Raw genomic sequence first — 21170 nt, forward strand, 5'->3', positions numbered from 1 at the left:
CTATGTAGCGATCCAGTGCACCAGACAGTCGTTTCATCTACAATTTTAAGTCACAAAAAATATAAGTATCTTTCAAATTAGGTAAGTTTAGGAGAATGTTGGTTTCGGCAGATGATTTCTCATTTCCAATTTCTTCTTTTCTACTTCTCAAATAATAAAGATATAAAGCAGATATGTATCGAAACTAGGTACCTAATAAAATAGGTCACCATTCGAATACTAGAATGTTAGAATTACCTGTCTATTGTAGGAATATAGAATAATGTTTATATTCATATCAAATTAATCGGATAACAAGATTTTGATTCGAAGGATGTCTACAAATAAAAATAGCATATACCTACCTACCTGAGAATAGGGTTGCCACAAATTTAGCGTAAAAAAATATTAAAATAATAATTAACTTTAGGTCAGTTTGACTCTCTAAGCTTGTTACTACATCATCGTAATTTGACCGAAGTGTAAATAAATCTCGTACAAATTTATACAAGGATGAAAATAACCTCGGATTGAAGAGTAGCTTTCGTACACAATTCTTATAGGAGAATCCTGGTACGATTGGCATCCTTGCCTGAGAGATATCTGTAGATATAGATTCCTATAGTGCGACTCACACGCCGCGCAGTGTATTACGCAACAAAGCTCGGGGACAAAATACGAAAATTCCATTCAATAAGCATACGAGGCGTTATTCAGTACTTCTATTACACACGTATTCACAATGGGACGAACAAAGACGAGTCGCGACGTTCAGACGTGTCGGGAATTAATAAAAAAAATCGAGGGCAAATGTGGGGTGGTAATACTGACGAGTTACATGAACACGATGTGACAATGCTGACTCACTACGTGATCGACCTACTTAATATAGGCGGATATATACTGAGATTTCTTTTAGGTGCAAACGGGTGCTTGGTATAATTAATTAGGTACCTATTATATATATTTGAAATATATACTTTTTGTTTTTCTCTTTGAGTGTTGATTGTATGGTGGGTGTTTAGAGTAAATTTCAACATATTAAAGTTACATACCTAAATCCTAATTTTATTTGTAAGGACACATTGAGAACGTTTTTATTTTGAGATAAGGATAGTTCTTCTATTTTATATTTACCTAATCCAATTTATTAATAATTTCATTTTGATTCTCAATTTTATTGATTTAAGTTTCTTTCTTTAGGTTCTATAAAAATAATTATCGTTATTGGTAGCTACCTAGATTTTAAATAATTATGATAAAATAAATTCATAATATTATAATATGCAAATATATTAATTTTATTTCAAAAGTTTTAGTTTCGAACTTATTAATCGAAGCGTTAATACCTCACTCTTCTTTTTCATAAAATTGGGTGCTCTAATTAAAAATGATTAATTATTAGTATTTTAAAAGTATACTTTATTTTTGCAAATAAAGTAATAATAAGTTGATAGTAATAATGTTCAAGATATGAGTACCTAACGTGCCTAAATATGAAAGTTTTGCAGAGAAAGCTAGCTTTATTATCTCTCAACACCAGATTTTATATCTTCAATAGGTGGCCAATCAGTAATTAACTGTCATCAGTAGATGATAAACGTGACAAAACATTCATAAATACCTTATAAAGCTACCTATATAAAGTTGCAAAATTACGGTGTAAAATATAATCGTAAACCCACTTAAACATTGAACGCTGGGCGTCATGATAATTTCTATCTTAGCAAAGCAAGAACTGATAGAAAGTAAGTTAAATAAGAAATACTCCAAAACGTATTTGAAGCATTACTTCATTAGCTCGTAAACTCGTTGGAGGCGCCATATTTTAACCGCGATGTTTGATTTAACATCGAGATCTTAAAGACAAAACCACATCCTATAGATTTTTTAAAAAGTTATAAATCGGTTATTAAACATAACCGCATCTTCATTTTTTTACGACTGGCCAGTCGTACAGCGTTTCTCTGACGATGCCTATTTAGTGTATATGTTTGGTTGAATAGTTACATATTTTTTTAATATTCATCGCATCCGGTCCGGTGTTAAGGTTTACATTCGATTGAATTTACGACTGTTTTCATTGCGGCCACTGTTTAATATAAATATGTGAGCCGGTTTCCTGTTGGTTAATAACAAAAATAATATTTATGAAAAACAATTGACTGCTTTATCCCAGTTTCTGGAATTGTGGGAATAGTTGCTGAACAAATAATTGAATCTAGGCACAGGATATAAATAGAATATCAGCCTCATTAATATCAGCCTGTAAAACAAAAAAATATTTTTTAATTGTATGCAATATTAAATAAAGGATTCCATTTGTTAATTAGGTTGTTATCTATTTATTATAAAGTACCTATAAGTGGAAAGAGGTTTTTTAAGTAGCATTTTAATTGTAAATAGGTAATTATTAACGAGGTGTCAAAAAGACAACGCAAATGATATTAAACACAAATTGCTTGTAATGAAAAATAAATAATTTTATATTTTAAAATACTATATATTAGGTACATCTAAGTACATTCCATTTTGGTTTTAGATAATAGTTTACTTACTATTACTTGTAGGTATACATCTACATTTAATATGAATGAAATAAGATAGGTTTTTGAGCATGTTAGGCAACTAAATAGAAATTACCTATAGTTTATACCTACATAGGTAAGATAAATTACTTACTAATGAAATAGTAATTAAATTGACAGAAATTATATGAAATACCTAATATGAAAACAAATAGCAATTAAACACAAGAAAAAAGTTACTTCAATACCACAATTTTACTGTCTAGCTTATTAGTTGATACGTAGGCAATAAAACGACAATCAAATCTAATGGTTTTCAACTGAGCGAGTATTATAAACCGTATTTTAAATTGTAGTTACCTCATCCGCCCAATCGTAATTTACAAAATCTCGGGTGTAACTTAACAAATTGACACATTTTTATTACTTAAAACCGAGGTCATTAAAAGAAATTTAGAGTTGGAATAAAGATTCCCGAACGGTTCACGCACGCCGAACGCAATTTCAACAAACAACAGGCCAGTTCACGTTAATTTACCGCGTACTTAATTTTAAAATTTAAATGCGGTAATTTGCGCGTCAAGTTATCCGATCAACAATACGGCGAGTTTAAATTTTGCCGTTTACTGGCAGCGGCACGGAGAGGACGCCAATTAACAATTGTCACCGCTACATAATGGCCATTTGGTGTTGCTGAAAGATAAAAACAGAAAAAATACTGCATATGGTCAAAATAAATCAAGTTTTTGGTACTTGAATAAATCCTAAAGTTTTGACTAAGATTCATATTAAATACCTAAGTAATTGAAAATCCAGTGGAATAAATCGTCATCGACAGAAAATTTATCTCAACGCCCTAGAACATAAGTGTTATCGGACAGTGCGTTTTCAGAGGAGCTTCCACATACACTAGATAATAGCATGAACTGCTTGCCGAGGTTTTCTCATGATCTATACGATCTCTGCGTATGGTTTTTCAAGTAAAGTAGGTATATTAAGGTTTTTTGAAGGTCGGCAAAACGCACGTGATACCCCTAGTGTCTGAAGCGTCCATAGGCTACCGTAACCGTATACCATCAGATGGGCCGTATAAAAATGTCGAGACAGGATCACAGATTGTAATATAGGTAGGTAAATAATAATGTTTAATTAAGAATTATTACTTATTATTAAGAACAATGTAGAAGTAATAAACACTCTATGCTTTAATACAAACAATACAGCGTATACCTCCCTAGATAATTCCTAATAAATTTCTGTAGGTAGGTATACCTACAGAATAATACGAATAAAATATTTAAAGATATTTAATTATCTACATTTGTACAGAGTAGATAAACTTTGTCTGGCAAACAGTTTTGAGAAGTTCTCACTGAATATCTGAAATTCAATTAATGTTATTATTGATAATAAATAATAACATAAATATATTTGTATCTATACATAGATACATAAATAAAAATACTCTGGTTTAAAATGGTTAATTAGGTAAGTATACCCAAAATTATCTAATTATTAATAAATTACTATTAAAGTAACAATATTTACGTTATATACTAATAAGATAATATATATATTATATATATAATATTTTAGTAATAATCTCATAAAATAATAATCTTTTCTTCCAAAATCTGTGGCCATATCTAATCTTTAAATTATTGAACCATTAATTACTTTAAATACACCTGTCATAATTGTTCGTCAACTTTAAAAAAGATACACAATATTGCAGCGTAGAGTACGCTGCAATATTGTGTATCTTTTTTAAAGTTTTTATTTGATATTATCAATTAGTACTTAATAATTATTATTTATAAAAAAGAAATAAATAGAAGGTTTATATCTAGTTAAAAATAAAATTAACTGAGTGTTGAGATAAAAAGTATGCAGTGAAGATATTGAGATAAGATTACTAAAATTATATCTAGGTATTTAATGACGAAAGTAAAAAGAAGTTTAAAAACGTGTTAGATACTATTTCATTAGAATGATAATAGTTCCCTCCCTAGTCAGAGTACTCATCTAGAATAAGAACTAACTATCTGTCTATCTGTCTGTCTACTATCTGTCTTATACAAGCCAAAACTTCTTGTGAGTATTATACCTTGTAGTAGAATAGCTCTAATATAGCTCAAACAGCTCAATATTTAAAATAGATCAATTCTTATGTTTTATATAGTCTACCTACTTAATAGGACATTATTATGTAGGTAATAATTATGTACCTATAGGTACATAATAATCTCATATTACATCTTATTCATAGAAACCTAATAAATAGGTGTACTATTTTAGTCATTCAGCAGTTCCAGTTATTTTAATAATTTAAAGGTACGTACTGGAATTAAATCTTATTAATATTATAAACGCGAAATGGGTGGATGTTTGTTACCCTTTCACGCAAAAACTACTAAACGGATTTTGATGAAACTTTACAGTAATATAGCTTATACCTATATCAGAAATGTTAATGTTAGACATTGACACCTATATAAAAATACATTGTAAATAAACTGGCTTTAAAAAAAAAAGTAATTCAATTGAGTTTCTTGCCAGTTCTTCTCAATTGGATCTATATACCGAACTGGACGGTAGGGAAAAAATAAAATTATAATGTAAAAATTTTACGTTCATAAGCGGCTAAACTGTCCTACATGAATAAATGATTTTTGAATTTGAATTTGAAAAACCTACAAAATATATATGGCTATAAATTTAACGCGGGTGAAAACAACGCAGACACAGCTAGTATCTATTACATGTAGGTAGGTAGCTAGTAGAACAATAATTTATCTTTGCACCGATTTAGTATTAGGTAATCGACAGACATTAATTTCCCCTGGTTTAGGTTAATAGAGTCGTTTGTGTGAGCTAATTCACCATATCCGATTGCATTATTCAATAATACCGATTTACACAACACTACAAAAGGTAGTACCGAGACCACTATCAATATCTTTAATCATTGTTAGTTTATAATTTATGCATCATTTATTAAATATTATGCAGGCATTTAAAATTGTATCTACTGTAATGTTATCCATAATAATAATGTTAGGTAATATGGATAACATGCAAAGGTATGTCTGTCTGTTACAATTACAACTAAACGATTGAAAGGATCTTAATAATAATACAACACTAGGATGATAAGTAACATACCTACCTATTGATCGATATTAATTTATATCTAATTTTGTTTTGTAACTAATCTTTATTTGAACAGGTATCTAAACAAAATAATTGACGCCCTCGGTAGTCTAGCGGTTTAGCACACTGCTCTATATCCGATGGTCGCGGGTTCGAGTCCTCGCACGGTACCAACTTTTGTACTCATGAATATGATTGTTCGTATCGGTGTGGGTGTTTTCTATATACCTATATCTATAATGTAGGTAGATATGTATTTTAAAAAAGTATCTATGTATGTATGTATCAGTTGTCTAGTACCTAGGTATCTAAGTATAATATCTACAAGCTCTGCTTAGCTTGGGACTGGGTGTCGCTGTGTGAATTGTCCAGGGAGAGTCCTGATTATTAGATACTGTTATCAAATCAATTACATTGTTGGTCAGTTTAGATACATAAAGATCACAATAAATAAATTTCAATGATAAATAGCTTTAGAAATTAATATCTGAGAAACATTGTCGTTTAATTTTGAGAAATTATTTATATTTAACTATTCTTATAATATCTATAGGTACCTACTGGATCTTACAAAAAAAAAATCACGGTTACTTGATTTCTCAAATGCAGAAGTCAATATATAAATTTAAAATTCAAGGTAGTACCTACTTGATATTAAGATATTCAACGGTTTTTATAATAAATTTCAGATTAAGACCACTGGGCAAAGTGAGTCACTTATTATTATTAATATTGACCTAGTACGAATAATTAAAATCATAATTTCTGACAGAAGTTGTAATAATTGCCTAGAAGTCAAATATTAAAAATATTTTTAAAAAGAAACGGTAGGTAGGGTCATAATTTGCGTTCAACAATTTAAACAAAAAAATATTGTTTACCTTTAATCGTGTTATCATTGTTCCTCTCGCCGTTTGAGACATCAGAAAAATCGGTATTTAACGAAAAATAAGTAATTAATAATATAAATTAAAATGTAACAAAACTTTTTTAAACACGTGATAATGTCTAAACACTCGCTGTATTCTTTGGCATTATTTTTCACAATTATTTACAGTTTAAAATATATTGTAACAGTCACAAAACTATTAATAAGAACACACAAATGAAACACAAACAAAAAATAAACAATAGTCCAACACAAACTGAAGAATAAACCGGTGTTCGCGTTAAAATAATAAGTTCGCAATATCGTACCGCGATCGAACGCGTTCGAAATTCAAAATCGGAACGCGATGCACGTCTGGCAAATATGCGGCGCCGATACACAATGCTGGCAGATCGAAGCGGGCCGACAATACGCGCGCGCTACAATAACCACCGCCCCCCGCCCCCCGCCGCACGTGCGACAAGGACGCACCGAGCTAATGTCACTGCCCTGTGAACAATGCCGTCCTTCGAAGGCCTTAGTTTTCACAACATGAATCAAACATGGCAATCTAAATGCAAATTACAATTTCTTATACTCCATGCTGCATAATTACGTGAAAAAATAATAAGCTTCTATTCCAAGTTATAGTTTACAATCAATTGTCTATGCGGAATAACAGCTTTCGTGCCGCGGAATCTATACAAAGCCCGTTCTGCCCATCCTTTTCTAGCGGCCAATGTGTGCGTGACCGAGCGGCGTGTTCCCACCCGCTCGCACGTATTCTTCGCGGGCTAGGCGAGTTTTTGTCTCGCTCTAGACTCCGCCCAGGCGAGTGTCTCTGAGTGCGCAATAGGTGCATAGTGTGCGTACCGCGGTGAATAGCCGGGCATTGTGAAACGATTTTCGCACACCACAATGGATCTCAGGTGGGTGTGCGCGGATTCTATGAGGGCGTTTAAAAAGTCAATACAATCCGTGAATACGTTTGTATTTGTGGAGAAAATTTTCTTTCTTTCGAGTGCGGTCGCGGGCTGAGAGTAGCTAGCGGGCTGGGCGTGTAGCGGCATTGTATCGAGCGAGGCGTGGCCACAGGAAATCGTTCTATTGTGTGACCGGTCCCGATTGTACGATTGGCGACCGGGTATTGTTGCGACACCGACTTTCCCACCGAACCCGTTGCGACGTTGAAATGTGACGCCAAAATTTTATTATTCATATTTTTAGACAGCACTCGCTACAAAAGTCGGTACATCGCGGCGGTAAAAAACAAGCTCACCGAACAGCTGTTACAAATTATTAGCCATCTCTAATAATAGGTAATTCGTTGCGGTCATCATGGATAGATATCTACTTATTAGCTATCTGTCTTACCTACATTGTATTATCTGCACTTTAGTATAACATCATACTTAATTTAAAAAACTCGAAGATTTATTTCGCTCTAAATTGTATCTACTATACATACGCTACCGGCTCCTCAATGAAGGGTGAAAGGTCGGAATCAGGTCATTTAGTCCATTATGGTTAAATTGACCAGAATTAACTACGATATCTAAGAGCACTCCGAAGAATTCAATCTGTTTTAGGTATACATTGTTGGTAGTAAACACTGGCCTACTTCATAGGCAAGTATAGACTCTCCATAGCTAATAATCTTACATTTAAGAACAAGATAATTACGTCTTTGGATTCAATTTACATAATAATAAGAACCCAGGATAATTGACAAACTTCCCAAGGTAAGCAGAAGTTATATTATGGACACCATAGTAAAAGATTTTTTAGCAGAAGAAGATTCTATTGGAGCGAATTATTTCATATTGCATTAAGAGGCCTATTACAAAATGATGCCGCTCAACTTTAGGTATAATCGCATGGATTTACGCACACATACAGTAATACACGCACACAGACGCAAATAACCGTGTAGCTCAATCGGTGTGGATTTAGTATGAACCATTTTGATCCTTGTAATATTTTAATTAATAATGTGATATGTATCTACTTAACTAAGTAACATAAACTACTTATTGTATTTTTTTAAATAACGTGATTTATCTTAATTATCAAAGTGCTAATAATGACCATATTTTTTTATTATATTATTCCTAGAGGGTTGATGTCAGGATGCTGGCCGATTGTACAACTAAAAGCCAAAACCTTAAGTAATATGAGTAACAAATAATTGGGACAGGAAGACGAAATTACTATAACATAAATTTACTAATTAATTCTTCTTACGTATTAATTCAGTTTATTTATTAATAGATACAATATAATTTATTATAAGAGTCGGATACATTATTGCCATATTCACTTGTTCTAAATATTATACTTAGCAAATAATTATTTTATTTATATATAATAGTTGTGTTTTCAAGGCTTTGTTTTGATTTAAAGGTCCCATCCTTATATGTATATTAGGTGTGTCCGCGACTTCGTCAGCGTGGTATAATGAAATTGACCAAATAAAGGAAAAATATTTAGATTATAACCTAAAAAAGTTTCTTTGTTTCACTTAAACAATGACGATACTTTTATACAACCTTTCATCTCCGCTTTTAATCCCTTACAATACTTTTTTCGCACTATAAAGTAGTCTATGACCTTTCTCAGGGTATACTATCTGTGTATATGTATATCTATCTATATAGACTACCTGTGTATATATATGGTAGTGAATTTACAAGGTACAGGGGAATAACACCCGAGTTTTCAGGAATGGCAACGCATGAGGGAAACAATGTGCTGATATGAACATGTCAGGTACTGCTCATGTATATAGGCGACGGTTACCCCTTTCCATCAGGAGAGCCGTCAGCTTGTTTGCCATTCTAAGTTGTCTCAACTGCTATCATTGCTGTTCCTGCATCATTGACGTCGCCGCATGATATTGGCTGATATTGCAGCTTCTCGTTCTTGGTTGGCCGATTCTTGATTCTTGATAAATAATTAATTGTTAATGTCAAACCTTTTTATAAATTATTATAAGACGCCTCATTGATTATATGTAATGAAATCACCATGAGCTATAGAGATTTTGGACAGAACCTTAAAAGACCTTAGAAACACCTCTGCTCTCATTGGCGGGATTACTTTTATACTTTTGCTGGAGATTTCTGAAAGACTCTCTGTGTCATTAACATCGTCTCCCTTATGGACTTTAATTGAAAGTTTAAAACTACTGACAAATTTGAGAGCTCATTTTTATGGAAGCACAGATAGTGATTTCCCACACTAAATGCTCAAACTTGAGGAAGGAATTTCTCAAAAGCATGATCCAGTCATGAAATTTAAGCCCGCCGAACATGTGCAATGGCGTCCCATTGGATATATTGCTTACTAAAGAATTGAAAGACAATTTAATTGTAGACCATTATAACCGGTACGTTAGCTGGGCAACCAGCTTATATACCAAGAATACCGATGATTCCAACGGATCTGCCAATACCATTTTAACGGCTTCAATTTCCGGTTAAAATATCATCTACACATGTAATAGATCTATGTATGTTTTGATCTTAAAAAACTACGCAGATTTTGATTCGTTGTTATTAAATAGACAGAATAGATAGACTCAAGAGGAAGGTTTATATATAACGTCCCAATACTGTACACGGATCTTTAAACGCGCGATAACCTATATATCCCATATTCACGCGGGCGAAGCCGCGAGCTAAAAGCTAGTCTCTAAATAAAAACATTTATAATGTTGTTGACTTTTCACCCAAACACGCATAATTATTTGACATAACTGTACAGTAATGAAAGTCCAACGAGTATAATAACAGAATAGCTGCAATTTAGAAATATCTGTATTGTGTAAAATAAAATAAAATTGGATAAAATATCTCTAAACATTAAGGAATATAATTTATATATAATTTGGTAATTTATTTACAATCCACATTGCATACTAGATGATATACACTATATAATACAAGACAAATGTACGTAAAAATAATAATGGTATTTTTATAAACAATAACCCTATTTTAATTTAGAAAAAAAACTACAAAATAAACATAGAGTAAAATTGGTTTACATTTTCTTACATTTTTCTCTCAGATAAGCGTTATTTTAAAAAATACTAAAATGTTCTCTTTTTTAATTTTAACAATTAATTGCCATTAGTGTGACGAAATACCATGCTCTTGTGCTTTTCATAGTCCAGCAGGGTAGGTAGGTTTTATTTGTAGCATAACTGTACTTTTGTCTTGGCATGCTAAAATAAATATTATATATATATATATATTTAACAACAACTTTAAATTAATATTCGTAGAAATAAGTATATATTAGCAAAATTAATTAAATATTACTTAAATTATCAAAATTGTTTAGTCGCTCTATACTAATGTTCAATGACGAATGTCTTATCTTAGCGGTGTTGTAAAAAATGGCATAGGTCCTACCTCGACGAGCGCTAGCGCAGCACTGAGAATTTACTTTTGGCGCAACGGAATTTATACAACTTTCAATTATTATTATTGTTTATTTTTTTCTTAGAAACCTATATTTTTTTTCATATTTCTAATTTATAAGTATATTAACTTTATTATTATGTTTTTTTTATGCAAAAATTTCGTTGTATTTATGAGAAAATTAGAAATGATTATGGCAAAGTTTTGTTGAAATTTCGGGTTTAATTATGATCAATTTTTTAGATATTTAAGTTGAAAATGAAAAATAGGACGATGCTGTCTCAATGTATAAAGTAATTATCAAGTTTTAGTAAAGATATCATATCAATTTATGTTTGTTTATTAATGAACGACGACCCCAAACTTCTGTCATTTAGCGTTTTTGAATAAACTATTTTAGAAATTAGGAAGACTAACAAAGAGAAAATTAACATTTCAAAGATGTAGTTTTTAAGATTAGATATCTATCTATATAATTCAGGAATAAAAATGTATATCCGACTCTTAATTTCTTAGAACCAGAACCCCAAAGACACTGCTTTTAGGCCAAAAAATGTGAAAATTCATCATCATCATCATCATCATCATCATTTTATTGTATATATATACACGTGCAATCATTACTAATATTATAAATGCGAAAGTAACTCTGTCTGTCTATCTGTCGCGCTTTCACGCCAAAACTACTGAATCGATTTAAATGAAGTTTCGTAGATAGTCTAGACCTTTAGAAAGGACATAGGCTACTTTTTAATGCGGAAAAAGGGATGTAAGGACTTGAAGGATATGAAATGTTGTATGGAAGTATCGTCGATTTTAAAGCTTGAAAGTTATGTTTTAGGCCGTTGATTAAATATAAATGAATATTACATTCCAAGTTTGTAAAAAGTTTACTCTTAAGGCGGTAAAATAGGTGATGAAACAATATCACACGTATCTTATTTGTAAAACAATTACCCTAAATAACTTTGTTACTCTTTCAAGCAAAAACTACTGAACGTATTTTGATGAAACTTTACACTAATATAACTTATACATCAAAATAACACATAGGCATAAACACGCAGGTGAAACCGAGGGCATAGCTAGTATACTAAATAAAATAAAGTTGAACAAAATATTTAGGTAGGCACGGGTGCTTCTGTTGTAGAGGTGGTGAGCTCAATTAAAATATTTAAACATCTCAAGATAGTTATGTAAATTGGACGTAGCAGGCGCGTGGATCACAAACCTTTATCAAATTAATTATAAACCCATTAATTAATTAATTAATTAACTCTGTATTACAGTTTACTACATTTCATCCGACATTACCCAAAAAGATGGTTAATTTTATTCAATTTTTAAACGTCATAAACGTAACAGATCAAATTTCATATGAGTTAAACGCCGCTGTAGATTTGAACTATTAAACATAATTTAAATAATTAATTAATTTAAAAATTCATAATATTGTAATTAATGCATTTCTAAATGGAGAGTTTCTGATCTAAAATGATATATCCTCTTTTCATATATTTCATACTTTTTGGTAAGATTTTTTTGCTTTTTATTTACGTTGTCCCTACTTACCTACGTATAGAAAAGGTATAATAAGTTATGTTATGCAAATTATTAGGTGCTTAATTATGCTAAATGTAACGCTTTGAATATTCATATATCTAATAGTGCTTAATATATGAAGATATTTTGGAAGATAATAATATCTAATTTGTTTATTTGTAGGAATTGATGAACACGATGTGCAAATTCTAACTACGATAGGTATAGGCACTAAATTAGATAATTAGGTATAATTGTTTAAGTACAGTATTAAGTAGATGCCTATGTATAAAAGTTATTTTCTAGATTTACCTAATAATAGAATCATGACCCAGATGTTATATTTAAATTGTTAAATTAGTTTATATTATCTGAAGTTACATATATTTTTGTAATAAATTATTAACTGAACAAAGAATTTTTTTTTCAACTTAATCATATGTTTGTAACAGTTATTGTGACGCCTGTTAGGTATTGCTAAGTAGTAGCATTAAGGATTTATTTTAATAATAAAAAAAGGTAAATTCCTAGCAGACGAAATTGGGGGTAACAGCTAGTAATTACCTACTACCATTTTTTTTTATTTTGTACTATGGATACTTAAATGCAATAACTTTTGTATGTAAAGTTTTTGTGTTGATGTGGATGGTTATAAGGGCAGAGGAAGGCCAAAAAAGAGATGGATGGACATAACGCGATGACTGCGAACAGGGATGAATGGAAACGAAAAACATATTCCCTACATAAAAAACATAAAAAACATACATATAAATATAAGCAGATAAATGCAATCGAATCCACGACCATTAGAAACTGAAGCAGTACTAAACCGCTGGACCACTGAGGTCGTCTGTATTGTAAAGGCGCCATAGACGTGTCCCGACGTGTCTTTAACTAAGAAACACAATATGACCCATATAGACATAGCGCAGGCGTGGGAGAATGTGTGTCTCGGGGTATGCCACCCCACTTGTGGGGTATTATCTGCTCTAGGGTGGTACACCCCCACCCAGCTTTTATTAGCTGCTCCTGAAAAACGATTTTATTTATTACCGTAGGTACATTTTAACTGTTGTTGTGGTTTTCAAAATGTTGTTTTATTGCATTTTAACGGTCACCTTAATGTAGGCACGCTGCCTCGTAGAGATCGCATGTTCGATGCCGGCGCAATGAAATTTGTGTTCATGACTGTGATTTGTATTTGTCTTGGTGTTTTTCAGTATATGTATCTACATATCTATTTGTTTATGAAAAATATATTTACGTCAGTTTGTCTATATAGGTTTAATACCCATAGTAAAAGTAGAATAGATCTACTTGGTACAACTGTATAACTTGAGTTGCCCGCGTTAAAAAGTGATATTCAAATTTTTAATAGGTAAGTACATATTCTTATAGTTCAAATAGGTACTTATTTAACCTATATATATGTAATACCATTCAGTAAATACTATATCTATACGACTACAGTATTTCCTTAGTTACTATATAGGGTTGTCGCCCATGTAAATCCACAGAATCAAAGTCAAATTCCTTTATAATTGAATTTCAATTCTGGTATTTGAATTTTATCACTATCCCTACCATCCATATGATAAGATAGCTACAGACAATAAACAAAACTTTCCTAATTCCTCCCTTCCTGTGAGACGGGGCGGGGGTTGTTCACCCGACCCCTTTGTGCTCAGTAATGAAGATTATCGAAGAGAACCGTAGCATTCGCGATCCCGCTCCGCAATTACTTGATTGGTTTTTGGTGTTTTGTCAAGAGTTTGTTTGTATGGAAACCTCATCTTAGGGCGCCGAAGTTTACAACTCCGAAAGACTGTTTACCTACACAGAGATTTCAAATTTTGATACGCCTTCTTCGAGTTGGCTTGTTTGTATTGAATTATAATTATTTATATCTTTTCAGTTGAAGGAGTGAAGCATCAGATTTTTATTAAAAAGTATTATTTTATAGCATAGGGGACAAATGAGCTTGCGTCACACCTGATGGTACGTGATTAGGCACAGCTCATTTCGACTTAGATCAGACTCCAGACTCTCACAAGGAATAACTTGAAAGTTCAAAATTAATTTATTTACATTGTTAGGTTAATTGTTAGCAATAAAATAAAGATTATTATTATTATATATATATTATCACTGTTGTCTTATTTTCATAGCTTTTGCTGTTTTTTTTACGCTTCGTGGCGTATATCACACTTATGGACCAAGTAAGTGCGATATGCGCACGTATGTGTGTGTATGTGTTATTATTATTATTATACCTACATCTTATCAAATTATACCTAGTTATACTGTTAATGTAAGCAGGTGTACTTACCATTCCATCATTATCCATTAAAAGAGTACCTACTAATGAAACTTAGGAACTTAACTATTATTATCCGAGACGAACTTTCTAATAGATACTATAACTACTATACCTACTAGTAGCTAGTACATTAGTGTCCATAACTAATAATCCCCTCCCCTACTTTCATGTCTATCTACTATTACTAAGCTTGTGTCTCTATCATCAACTTCGCCAATAAAAGTAGCATCAAACGCAATCGCAGCGGAAACGACCGGATCAGATCGCTTCTTTAAATAGATTGATAGAACGCGCTAACTGACACCAATTAGCCGTTCCAGCCCTTTGCACGACACCGGTTGCAGTCGTCTCCCTCGCTCACTAATGTCTTAATATGCGTTGTCCCTTTTTAATATATATTGTTAAACAATTATCTGATAATCCGTTACAATGGTTCTAAACACTTGATTATTTTATATTAATTATATTTTTTTATAATTAATTATTATTTTATTATTATAATAATCATAACATGTCGTCTCAGCGTAGGTTCGTAATTATGTAAATTGTGTGCAGTGTCTCCACTATTGACAAACACCAAAGAACGTTATAATTTACCAAATATAAGATATAGGTATGAAATATATTGATATTATAACATAGGCACCTACATATTTATCAACACGCAAGCAGTTTTAACGCTTTGATCTTGTAACTCCCTCCTTATAATTAGGCAGTTATTAAATTTTAGTTCCCCTAGCGAAAATCAGCAAAGATAACCCTGTTTTATCTATGGTATAGTTGAATATGTTAGCTAGATTTAATTATTTTATTATAAAGTACATATCTTATTTCTATAATAATAATACTTAAAGTTTATGTTACATATCTATAATTAAGTTAATTATAAATATAGGTAGGTATAGATACCTATATATATTAGTTCAATCAATATAATTAATTACAAAGACAAAGCAGTTTTTACCTATTTATTTATATTGTACTACAAGTAGATACTACAATTTATGCAATATAGTAATCTCCCTCTTTGCCATGGGGAACAGGAAGGTGTTATTAACAACAGGGACTAGTGGTCCCATTCCAAAAAAGAGTATCACACAAGTTTCTTGCTCGTTCTTCTTGTGATGAGACAGCTTTCCGAACGAATGGTAGATAAAAAACAAATTGTTATGACTATTCAAAAGTGCTTAAATTAAGTTTATTTGAATAAATGATTTTCTATTATATTCTATTCACTGCATTAGACTTCAATAAAAAAAAACCTAATAGTCTGAAATTTCATTAATCTAATTTTCCGCAACCTTGTCACTTACGGACCACTGGTTGGCAACAGATGAACTTCCTTTTTTAATATTTATTTATTTATAGTGTAACAGAGCCATTTGGGAAGCTATATGTAGATACTTAGATATCTATTATGAATATCCAATGGCTGCTGACAGTAAAGTTGCTATTATAGATACTTATATATATTATTATATATACTTAGGTTATCTATTATTTTCAATTATTAGACAGATATGTCAGGCGTCCATAGGCTACGGGAGCCGTTTACCTTCAGATGGGCCTTATGGTTGTTTAGCAACATCGTAGCATAAAAAAATGAAATATAAAAGAAATGTAATACTTACCTATCTGCTCATTTAACGGGAACGTTAAACACCCAGTGGGGTGGATTCATTTAAAACATTTTTACACAGTCAAAGTAAAATATAGCTGAAGTAAATGGGGACCATTAGTGAACTAATACTCGTTTGTGGAAAGTGAACTCCCCCTATAATATCTTGTCCAAGTATTTTGGTTTAATACAGATGATGTCCGTTCACTTAGTGTTTCAAACGACGCTTTTACGGGAAAAAAATCGGAGCCGCCGCCATCCCGGGCACTTAAGAGTGGAGCGATTTTTTTTTATAATTTATTGCCAGTTTATATTCTAATGTGTTTCGGGCTTTTAAAATGTCCTGTATTTTACTGGAGCGATTGGATTTTGTTCGTTAGACATTAATTTTTTGACTAAGTAAGTACCTACGAGTAATATTAAGTTCTGCACTGTGGTTCAACGTTAGCAAAATTTAGAAAAAATATATTCGTTTTTATAAATGCAGAAATAAATATAGGTATATTAGTAGATACGTGCCTACCTTCACGACTATATTCCCAGATAGAGTCATTCCTTTAAGAAAGAAATTCTCGCCATTATAATGAAAACAATATGAAAATCTGCATTTCTATGTTTACGAGTATCTATTAATAAAGTTAATCGGGTTTTAAGACAGAATAATTTTATGGTAATCGAGGGATTTCTCTCTCGTTCTTAATATGTGGTCTGAAGTGAACAAAGAAACAGATAAAGGAAATAAGCGACTTTGTTTTATATTATTTGGGTACCTATACCTAGGTACTTACCTACTACTTTTATCTTCTTACATTAGTAGATGCCTAGTTCCATTATTTACTAAACATTCCATAGATTTACTAAACCAGTAGGTACATTCTATTAGACAATACAGTGAATAAACTTAGCACCTACATATTCATAGGTTTTTTTAAGGTTTTCCGTTAACGTGATCTGAACAATTAATGACTTAGTATACGTTACAAATTCCAGCGCTGGGCGGCGCGTTTTATGCAAGTACGACAATAGGGCATTGTGTTGTGGGCGTGACCCATTGTGCCCTTCAGCCAATGGGAGCGCAAGATTCAACAATAGCGCACCGAATTGGAATACCGCGTCTGTTCTATTGTCGGATTGGTGTTGTCGCGTTCCAAATTTAAAATTTTCAACTGTAAACGGTTACATTCCATTTCAGATATTTAAAAATCGAACAGTGTTCCACGAATGGCAATGACTAGACAAAAAATTACCAGTAGGTACATAGAATTTTATTTATTCTGTTATGGCTATTTTTTCAAAAAAAGAACTTCATATCATTAAGCAGTCGTTTCCTAATACAACCACGAATGCTTACGGTTAGCACTTGCCTAATTATTTGCTATACTAGAGACCAATGGTTCTGTGCCATAGATCAGTCTCGAATAGTGTACTTAATTGTTTCAATGGAGAGCTGATGTTCAATTTTGTTTTTTGTAATATTTTTGTTTGGTTAATATGGTTCTAATTTGTTAACGTCCCATAGAATCCGACAATTTCTTACGGAACTTGTTATTAACTAGGTAAGTGCAGACAGCTAGCAAATCAAATGAAATCAAAATATTTATTCATGTATGTATGTAGATCTATTACAGATTCTTATGATGTGTCAAATCTACCGTCAGTTCGGAGTGCTATCGTGCTAAGAAGAACTGACAAGAAACTCAGCTCTTATTCTTTTCAAATGAACTTCATGTTTATAATAATACAAATTCAATTTTAAATTCATATTAGAGAGAATAGAGTGACCACTAGCAGGTACCATTGCAATTTTGTCAAAAGGAAATAGTGGAAAAGGTGGCCGTAACGCTAGCGATAGTGAACGCCGCGTATCGCAGAGTGGTATCGTGGTACAGGGGCGCCGAGTGTGGACACCTGTTCTGCATCCGGTGCTGACACTGAGACCAATGTATGCACACTATTGCACATGTAGAGGTATTTTGATCTAGTGGAATTGTGCGAAATATATCTTGGGATTATTAATTAAATAAATTGATGTACTTAGACAATAGATAATACTGTGGTAGAATCTTCCCCTGTTAATTCTTTTTTTAATAGATGATAATGGAATGGTGCAACCCATATGTAGAGGTACCTATTCAATTGTGATCTAGCGGAATTGTGAGAAATATATCTTGGGGTTCTTAACTAAATAAATTGATGTACCTAGGTACTCACTTAGACAATAATACTTTGGCAGTGTCTTCCCCTGTCACTTGTTTTTAATGCATGATTATGTAACGATGCAACCAAAGAGTAAAACCAAGGACAAACCCATTAATAATAATAAAAAAAAGTCGAAGGCAACATATGATGGCGTGATATCGACGTATAGTGGGCTTGATTCATAGGCGACGGTACATATCTACTTACCAGCAGGCAGGCCGTCTGCATGTTTGCCACAGTAACATATAGGTACCTACTAGGTCAAATGTTTTCTAAAATATCAATACAATCATACCCACAGAACACCTAAGTAGATATACTCCTATCTATTACACATGAAAGCAACACAGAATAAAAGCAAACAAAATGTCTATAGAAGCAAGACTAAACATTTCCAAGACGCTACTCGGGGGTGGTGGGTGAATACGAGTGAGGGTAGGGCCGCTCATATAACTTACACCACCAGCCTTTACAAACATAAAAAACACTCAAATTAAAGGTAAATCAACTCTAACGCAAAGCGACAAAGAACATTGCAACCGCTTCTCCCATTTAGAACTCTGTTACGTAATATCCAATCATATGAGACCTATGAAGATGCATCACATTGCCTCTGTTTGGTCTTCGTTTGGATAGAATAAGAAGGGGTGGGGTGGTCATGTTATAATGGTTGGGTGGTTTAAAAGTGCATTTGTGTGTGTAGATCGCTTGGGGCTTAACCGCAGAAGACGAAAACGATGTGTTGTGTGTATTTTGTAATGCTCTAACAAGTATTGCTTTTCTATATTGTTTAAATATTAATATAAAGCCGATGTACAGGTATATAGGTACATACATGCTGCCATGTTTACTCCAAACATATCTACCATAAGTATATATCTTTATATAAGTACTAGAGACTACCCGCTAAGTCTGATATTTTTAAATAAGAATAATAATAGCCAAGGAAAATTCACACAGAGCCATCTAGTCTCAAGCTAAGCACCTCATAGAAATAATTAAATCTTTTTTGTATTGTATTGATTGTATTGATTTGGATGTTTTGTATTTATATTATGTATGCGTTATTTCTCTGTCCAACCCATGTTCCAGATTAGGTCGGGTCTCCCTATACGTCTGCGCGAGAGAACTCTGTTCTGGGTTGTCTGTATAGTAAGTTTGTTTTGGTCCATCTGCTTTTTAATATTGTTCCACTATGTATGTGGCCTGTGGGCTGCCTCTACCTCTGCTTTGAGTTTGGTATCTTGAACACTTTTTTAACTTATGAGCCTATACATTATGAATAGTACAAATAATTGTATTCACAAATGTTTGTACCGTGCTAGGAATTGAACCTGCGTCTATCGGAAGAAAAGCGGTGTAGAAAACCACTAGACCACCTACTACTACTAGCTACTATATGGGTGTAGAGTCTACACAGTAGACTTGATAACGGTCGAAATTTGATCACTAATAGAGAAGGCAGTAACGCTTGCAGTAGTGATGGTCAGGTTTCCGTACTAATTATTTGTCACACGGGCTGGTAGCGGAATTAAATAAAATAATGTAAATATACACCTACAATGATTATTTTCAGTTCATCTCTATATCATCATCTGCTTCTTCCTTATCCCATTTATTTGGGGTCGGCGTAATGTTTTTCTCTTCCAATTCGCAGTTAGCAGTCGTCCCTTTCTTACCATATCATCTTTCACACAGTCCATCCATCTCTTTTTCGGTCTTCTTCCGCCCTTATAACCATTCATATGTAACACGTACCTTAAAATATTAGTAAATCTCTATAGTATTTGTATATATTTATATAGAACGATATCTCGAATGGAGATGTAATAACTTGGGTCTATTACCCCTAACCAGTGTCACCCCACGTCGTCCCTTCACTCACTGTTAACAAACTGGGGTAGATGTCATTTATTTTGTAATTATTCGCTTGTGTTATTTCCGTTGCGAATCTTAAAGTTTTTATCATCCGTTCCACATTTGAATTTGATTACAATCTGCTTAATTATTGATAAAAAAAAGAAAGTAGCGCATAAACAAAATGTACAGTATATATAATAAAAATATATATGTATTAGTTTATATACCGTAATAGTAACTTACATTATGAGTATATATCTATGTAGGTAACTCTAATTAATAGTTAGAAGTAGTAAACTTGTAATTCTAATTAGTAATAAGCGCATTTTTTTATTTGTAGTGTTTATAAAAATATTTCTAATTCCATACTTAAATTCTGCATACTCTGAACTTACATGAAAATTAAAATACAAAATCATTATTCAGGTTTCATTCATTTTAGTCTCTTATGGAAGATAATTTTTTTATCTTAACATCTCTACTGTTCAGTTCAGTCAATAGATTTGATTATTTTTAGAGATATATTTATCTCCTCAATGGGTTTAAAATTTTCCGTAGTTCATTTTAAGGCTCTATTTATCTATTTTCATATACCGAGCGTCCGAAGATTTATAAATAAATCCATATGTTTAGACATTAATAGAAATATACCTACATACATTTACAAATACGTGGT

The 21170-nt window shown here is 32.3% G+C and overlaps 1 protein-coding gene across 2 annotated transcripts in view; it reads right to left on the minus strand.

Moving 5' to 3' along the window:
• Positions 1–21170, minus strand: part of LOC131842176 (transcription factor SOX-5) — a 215164-nt gene that overhangs the window by 122129 nt on the left and 71865 nt on the right. The window contains exon 1 of one of the 2 annotated variants that reach the window (XM_059190706.1): positions 6542–6917. The exons of the other annotated variant lie outside the window; for it this stretch is intronic. The gene's annotated coding sequence lies outside the window, so the exon portion shown is untranslated. Of the gene's footprint in view, positions 1–6541; positions 6918–21170 lie in introns of those variants that run through there. 2 annotated transcript variants of the gene reach the window in all.

The sequence above is a fragment of the Achroia grisella genome, unplaced genomic scaffold, assembly GCF_030625045.1.
Source record: "Achroia grisella isolate CSIRO2021 unplaced genomic scaffold, CSIRO_AGI_Agris_v1 utg215, whole genome shotgun sequence".
NCBI classification, from domain to species: Eukaryota; Metazoa; Arthropoda; class Insecta; order Lepidoptera; family Pyralidae; genus Achroia; species Achroia grisella.